A 7,643-nucleotide genomic window follows, 5' to 3' on the forward strand; every position below is an offset into this window, starting at 1 on the left:
TTTCATTTATAAGTAGTTGTTTTACATTGGATCCGGTAGACTGCGCTACCATCGCAGCATCAAATCTATACATATAATAAAATGGTAGGAAAGTCGAAACTGTACATTGAATATTTTTTTAAAAGAATACTTGGGGTGTGATCTACAATCAATACCGAAGCCAAAAATATAGTTTTTAGAATTTTTGTCTGTATGTCTGTATGTATGTCCGGGATAAACTTAAAAAGTACTGCATGGATTTACGTCAAATTTGGCAGAAATATTATTAAGAAGTCGGGTCAACATATAGGATACATATTATCACGCTATCTACGGGGAACGAGCAGTGAACCTTTATTTGACGCATATTTGAATGTTGTTATTATGTTAATAACCATGCTATAAGCTAGCTTCATGCTATAAATAAAGACATTCTGTGGTATATTTAGTATCAGCATTGCACCCGTGCGAATTCGGGGCGGATCGCTAGTAATAAATATTATTCTATTTTAATTTCAGTTTATCCCGACAGTTGTTACTGCGATCAAATTGAGAAAAATATTTGAAATTTTTGTGTTATGGCAAAACAACGTTTGCGGGGTCAGCTAGTATATTAGATATATATCTATATAATATATTTTTAACAGAAACGAAAATTGCGATATTACTACATCCTTTGGGGCATCACTATCACTTTTCAGTTGTTTTTGATAAGAACTTTTTACATATTTGAGTTAGAGCTCCTGGATGGTTTAGATTTAAAATTCGACCCGGTAAAGCGATGTAATAGTGGAAGAAATCGCTCTTAGCGATAAGACCGCTTTTGTACATCTTTCTTTTCATGTATCACTTTTGTTGTAATGTTTCTTTGTGGTGTACAATAAAGAGTATTTATTATTATTATTATTATTATTAATAGTGTTTCTAGGCTTTTTTCAGATACAACAACAACAAAACATCTGTCGAGTTCGATAGTGGATCGATAAAAGTCATTTAAATTAGGTATATTAAAAAGGTCTATTAATTGTTACTTCGTGATTTTCATAAGCTGTAAAACATGTTTTTTAATTTTTATTTTATTTAAGCTACTGTTTGTGTACATGTTCAAGAAATCAAAATCAAAAACAAACACAGAAATTAAAAAAAAAAAAACTGAGTTTGATTTAGAACACAAGACTGAAGTAAAAATAAATAAATAAATAAAACTTCTTTAGCTCCTAAAGTAATATACGAAACTTAACTCTCTCTATTTCTATCTTCACTTACTCAACTTCTCCCTCTCAACTTCCTTTAGCCTCGTCTGATCACACTTTTCGTACTGCCCTCGTCACGCATTCACCAGCTTACTTACTCCCCAAGTCAAACGTGTGTCAGATTATTTTATATTTTTAAGTAAAGAAATTGTTAATTTATAATGTAATATTTGATAAGTAATATGACAGGTAGGAGTCATACTTGTTTGTCGTCATCTATAAAACGAGTGTTCCAACTCGATTGGCTTAGGAAGTGGAGAATCGAGGTCAACGCTGAAAAAAGCTCAGCGGTGGACTTCACCAGAAACCCAATATATATATATTGTAGACAAGGACAACCGGAGACATTCAAACTCTCCGGGACACTGATCCCATGGCAAAAAGAAGCCAAATGCCTCGGAGTCACTCTAGATATAAAACTAAATTTCAGATCCCACATCAACCGCGTTCGTAACAGAGCCGCTTTCGTTCTCAGTAGGCTATATATGATGTTATGCGGAAAGAGTAAAATGTCTCTTAGAAATAAGATGACATTGTTAAAACTCTGCGTTCGTCCGATCATGACCTATGCGAGTCCAGTCTTCGCCCACTGCCACCCCGCCTACATCCAACGTCTGCAAGCATTGCGGAATCGCTTCTTACGTACGGCCACGGCCTCACCGTGGTATGTGCGTAACATAGATCTCCATAAAGACTTCAGGATCGATTCAATAACGAAGCATCTCAAAACAATTTCTAAAAAGTATTTTGAGAAAGCAATTCGACACCCTAACCCTCTTGTAGCTGAGGTCTGCACCTGCTTAGGTAGAGAAATCATACAGATAAGACTTAGACGTCCTAAACACGTCTTGACAGATCCCGTCGATAGATTAACCCTAGCTAACGCCTCTTTCTCAGGGAATACATAAAATACTCTCACATAAAACACACACTCACCGTCTTCGCCGGCGAAGACGAGGTCCCTCGTGTTAGGACGGTTCGGATACACTTAGGCGCATCGACCGTCGACAACTCTCCACAGCGCTCCGCATAGTGCCTCCTCCATTCCGACGACGTTCTAAGACGAGGTGCAATCTCTCTAGGAGACACCCTTAGGATGAACGATGAACTCCCCGTGCTCTCCAAAAGGGCTCAAATCTTCCCTTGCGGCCGGTGTCTATAGTACCCAACCCCTCTCACCGGTGACGCTGTAAAGGCCAGTAGAGCAAACAGTAACAGTCATTTCGAAAAAAAAAAAAATAGTTTGGCTCATTCTTGTTTAAGACATCCACCGGTGCGGAGCTCTCAGGAAAAGAAAAGTATTATAGTTATGGTATATGTATATATAATAAATAAGTGCATACTTGTATAATAATATATCGATAGGGACGAGATATTTAATTAATTATACGCTTCATAAAAATAAAAGTATTTGATTTCACTGATCAGATAATATTCTTAGTTTAATAAAGTATGAATATTAAATAATTGTTTTTTTATTTACATTTTTCTTTCTTTTTCTTAACACGTGCGTAAAAAAGTTTTACTTCAACGTTTCTAGTTACTAAGTGTAATTTTTCCATTTAAAAAAATTACACTTAGTAGCGTGTATTGTAACATAAAGACAATATGATTTTGTAGGAAAGTATTTACCTGAAATCCGTTTTTTAACGACGCGTTGGCGCAACGGTTACAGCACTGGTTTCTTTGTACCTGTTGCGCTGGCAGTTGCAGGTTCGATCCCCGCACATGACATACATTTGTATTGGCCATGCAGGTGTTTGCCGTGGTCTGGGTGTTTCTGCATTCCTTCTGGGTCTCCCCACCGTGCCTCGGAGAGTACGTTAAGCCGTCGGTCCATGTTGTTATCATGTAGGTACACCTGATAGCGATCATTACTCATAGTAGGGAATATATTCGCCAACCCGCATTGGAGCAGCTTGTTGGATTAAGGTCGGACCCTTCTCTTACATGGAGAAAGAGGTCTATGCTCAGCAGTGGGATATTACAGGTTGAAGCAGTTTTAGAAACTGTATTTTTTATCTTTTGTTGATTTTGTACGATCTGATTTTATATATAAAAAAATTCTTGCTTCAAAACAATCTAATATATAAAATTCTCGTGTCACAGTTTTCGTTGCCATACTCCTCCGAAACGGCTTGACCGATTTTGATGAAATTTTTTGTGCTTATCCGGTATCTATGAGAATCGGCCAACATCTATTTTTCATCCCCCTAAATGTTAGGGGTAGTCCACCCCTAAATTTTATTTTTTATTTTTTAGACAAAATTTTTAATTTCTATTTTTTTATGATACAACATTAAAAAATACATACAACCCTAAATTTTCAACCCTCTACCATCAACCCCTATTTTTAATAGCGTTTAGCGGCAAGACAACGATTGCCGGGTCAGCTAGTATATATTTATGTGTACTGTGTTAAGCGAAGGTTAATTTTTTATGTCTGTATTTTTATATTTATGCCATAAAATTTGCACCAGTAATGCCGGTTTTATTTCAATAAAAAATTTACTATGTGCCTTTACACTTTTATATTGTAAACGTAACTAACTTACTTTAAATTGTAAAAAAACAAGAATCAAAACAAAATTGTAGAGCGTGAAGAAAAACATGATAGACATAAATATATTGTCATAATTTTGTTAGTAACTTTTTTTTGGTTTTATGTAGTGACGATATTTGTTTCATAACCGCTTTTGGTGGTACGTATTTCATGTATAAACATTTCCGTATATACAAATACTTCAACAACCTTAGTATTTACAAATATCTGTGTCAAAATTTTCAGGCAGAAATTTTCAGTAAAATAGGTGCACCAGCTTAATGTAAAATGTACTTATCTTCAGAGATTTCTCCTGATTCTACGTTCCAAGTTATTTGGATTTTTACTTGCGGTTCATCATTACATCATCATTACAGCCTATACAGTCCACTGCTGGACATAGGCCTCCACAAGTTTACGCCAAAAATAGCGTGAACTCGTGTGTTTTGCCCATAGTCACCACGCTGGGCAGGCGGGTTGGTGACCGCAGTACTGGCTTTGTCGCACCGAAGACGCTGCTGCCCGTCTTCGGCCTGTGTATTTCAAAGCCAGCAGTTGGATGGTTATCCCGCCATCGGTCGGCTTCTTAAGTTCCAAGGTGGTTGTGGAACCTTGTTATCCCTTAGTCGCCTCTTACGACACCCACGGGAAGAGAAGGGGTGGCTAAATTCTTTAAGTGCCGTAGCCACACAGCACTTGCGGTTGCATATTGGTATATGCGAATTCGGACAAAACACCTTGATGTATTTACGGAATGCTCTTGGAAATGCCTCATTAAAAAAATATCTATACATGAAATCAGACTACATTAATGAACTGTATTTAAGTACATATAACAGACGTACATACTATGCTTGTAAGTCTCTCTCAAAGATAAGCTTATAAATTTGATTACCCGGTAAATAACTGTAGTAACCGACGTTGTCCGAGGACTAGTGACTAGTGACCGAGACTTGACCAATGCCGATGGAGCAGACATATTTTGAAGTAAGGACTCATTTCTTTCGTTATGTTCGTAGTCATCACTTCTCAGTCAAACGCTTGACGATCCGTCTCCATTCTTACCGGACAGCTGATTTTTGGGAGCACACATGCAATGGAACGCCCATTGCAGCCTTTACTTGCTTCGTCCATCTCATAGGCAATCTGCCACCAGGTCTGCTTCCTTCTACTTTTCTTTGGACGACTAGACGTTCGATGGAGACATTTCACGTCTAGTCACGTGACCAAAGAAAGTAAGGATTCGAGCCTGTCCGATGGAAGATAGACGCTACCTAATGCAGAGTTCTTCCAGAATGGACTTGTTAGTCCGGAATTGATTTCAGGACACTCTCAACATTCTTCTGCAGACCACTTCTCAAGAATGTCTATTTTCTTCTCACTTTTTCACGTCTCCGACGCGAAACGCTAACTAGCCAAGTCCTTGTGGCCTTAGCGATTTTACGATTCCTTCATATTGTTGTTCGAGATCAACGGTCCTAAATAGACATAAGATTGCACCACATCACAGTTTGTTATTTGTGTCACATCTGACGAGTTGTTGTTAATTTGGTCGATAATTGCGACTTTAGTCTTGCTGCGGTTGATCTTGAGGCCGAATTCTAGACTTATGGATTCTATCTTTTGGACAAGTTCTTCCATATGGCAAACACTAGTCGCAAATAGTGTGGTATCATCCGCATAACGTAAGTTGGAGATTTTCAAACCTCCGATTGCTGCTCCATCAGCCCAGTTCTCAAGACTTCGTCTCATTATCATTTCTGTTGTCCAGTTCTCAAGACTTCGCCTCATTATCATTTCTGTAAGTAAGGACTATGCGTTGTCAAACGCAGTGTGGGGTTTCATCCGACCTCTATTTACAGACAACCGGAAAATTGGAAATTTTAGTTCTATATAATTATGCATATAGAAATTTGTTAATTATTTTTTTGTGAAGTTCGGCACCGTTTTAAAAAAAATAATAAAAAAATAATATGTAAAAAAAACTATGCCGGTACAAAGGTTAACTAATTTATTATAAATATTTGATATGAGAACTTTACTAAAGAGGATAGAAAACCTTATATATATATATATAACTAGGTCAGTAAACAACCCTACGGAGCCCTTGATGGTAAGCGATTACCGTAGCTTATAGACGTCTGCAACATCAGAAGCATCGCAAGCGCGTTGCCGACTCTATCCCCAATGACCCAGGAGCTCTGGTCACCTTACTCACTAAGAGGCACACTGCAACACTGCTTGAAAACAGTTTTATTTAGCTGTGATCTTCTGTAAGGTCAAGGTCGGGCTGCTCCTTATTTTTAGCAGGAAATTTCCTACTGTGCTCTACCAAAGATTCAAATATATTATATAACATTAATATTCAAATGGGTGTAGCTACTATTTAGCTGCTAAACAACAATTTAGGGTACATCTTAGAAGTCGTATTGATTAAACCATCAAAGTCTGTCACATATTCATTACTTCGTTTCTGAACAAAATTCTTAGAGACCATATTTACATTTATATATATTAGCTAGTTGACAGCTGTGTCTTATGACCCTGCCTATAAAAACATATAAAAACGATATGCATTACATTTTATATACACATTAAATACTACATAGTTATATCTAACAAAATTGATTTTTATCGCCACATATTTATAAATCGAGCGATTATCATTACTGTTACTTACTGAAAACTTATTGTCAAAAAATTCATAGGTACGAGAGAGAGTCTAAAAATGGTGATCAAAAATTATTTTACATTTTAGACAGCGCCAACCGAATCCGAATAAAGCGATATCATGAAGAGCTTTATTTCAGTTTTAACTGAAGTTGACGATAGATAGGTATGACAGCTCCCGGCAGTGAGCGAAACGAATAGCTTTTCCAAAACTTAGTACAGAAAGTAGATAGGTAAGTATTTAAACTTTTTGAATCCAGAAGCTGTAACTTTTCTTTCACTGTAAACTTTTCTTCAGTGGAATAATCGGCAGTCTTATGATGAATTTTCAACCAACAGACATACGTTCACTAATGAACTTTATTGAAAGAATTCTAGAAGGTTTCGTATGAAATAAGTCATACATTAATTTTTTACTTATAAAGGTAGTAATTTTGTTGACAAGCTGTATTAAATTTTTTATTATTGTTCACTACATATTTCATGGAATCATGATCAAAATCAACAATTTCTTTATTCAAGTAGTTCAAAGCACTTTAGTTAATAAAGTATTTGTAAAGCTATCACCGATTCGGAATTAGATTCTGTAGAAAACAATCTACCAAAAAAACTCCGCAGTTACTTTTTGAAAAAAAATTAAAGAAATTTAGTAATACTACTGTTAGTGTTACTAATCTAGCTGTATTTTTATTTTCGCTAAAATAAAATAAAAACTAAAAACCTTTTTAAAATAGGTACCTTTTTACTTATCTGCATTTTCATATCTAAAAATTCAAAAAATGAACGTATACGATATAAGAATATAACGATATTCTTATGAAAAAATCGACTTAGTGTTTGTTGACACAGGTTATAAACATTTTACAGTTCCGGTCATTCGATTTCTTTCCCCGGGATCAAATAGGCCATTTATTACTGAGCTTGCAGAACATAAGTAAAGGGAATTGAACACACGCGTTAAGATTTCAACAGCTAGAAAGATAAGTCGCGAATGAACAGTCTTTTGCCTATTGACACAGGGTACAATATGGTGAAAAATCTCTAATGATATAAAAACTTGATGAGACATAATTAATGACGTGTGACATTCGAAACGCTACTGTCCGCCCATGACGCGCCTTAATCCATAAATTATGTCGTTCGCCGTGTTATGTATACCCTCTGAAAATAGTTACACTTATAAAAATAAAGTTGATATT

Source organism: Melitaea cinxia, chromosome Z, assembly GCF_905220565.1.
Source record: "Melitaea cinxia chromosome Z, ilMelCinx1.1, whole genome shotgun sequence".
Taxonomy (NCBI): Eukaryota; Metazoa; Arthropoda; class Insecta; order Lepidoptera; family Nymphalidae; genus Melitaea; species Melitaea cinxia.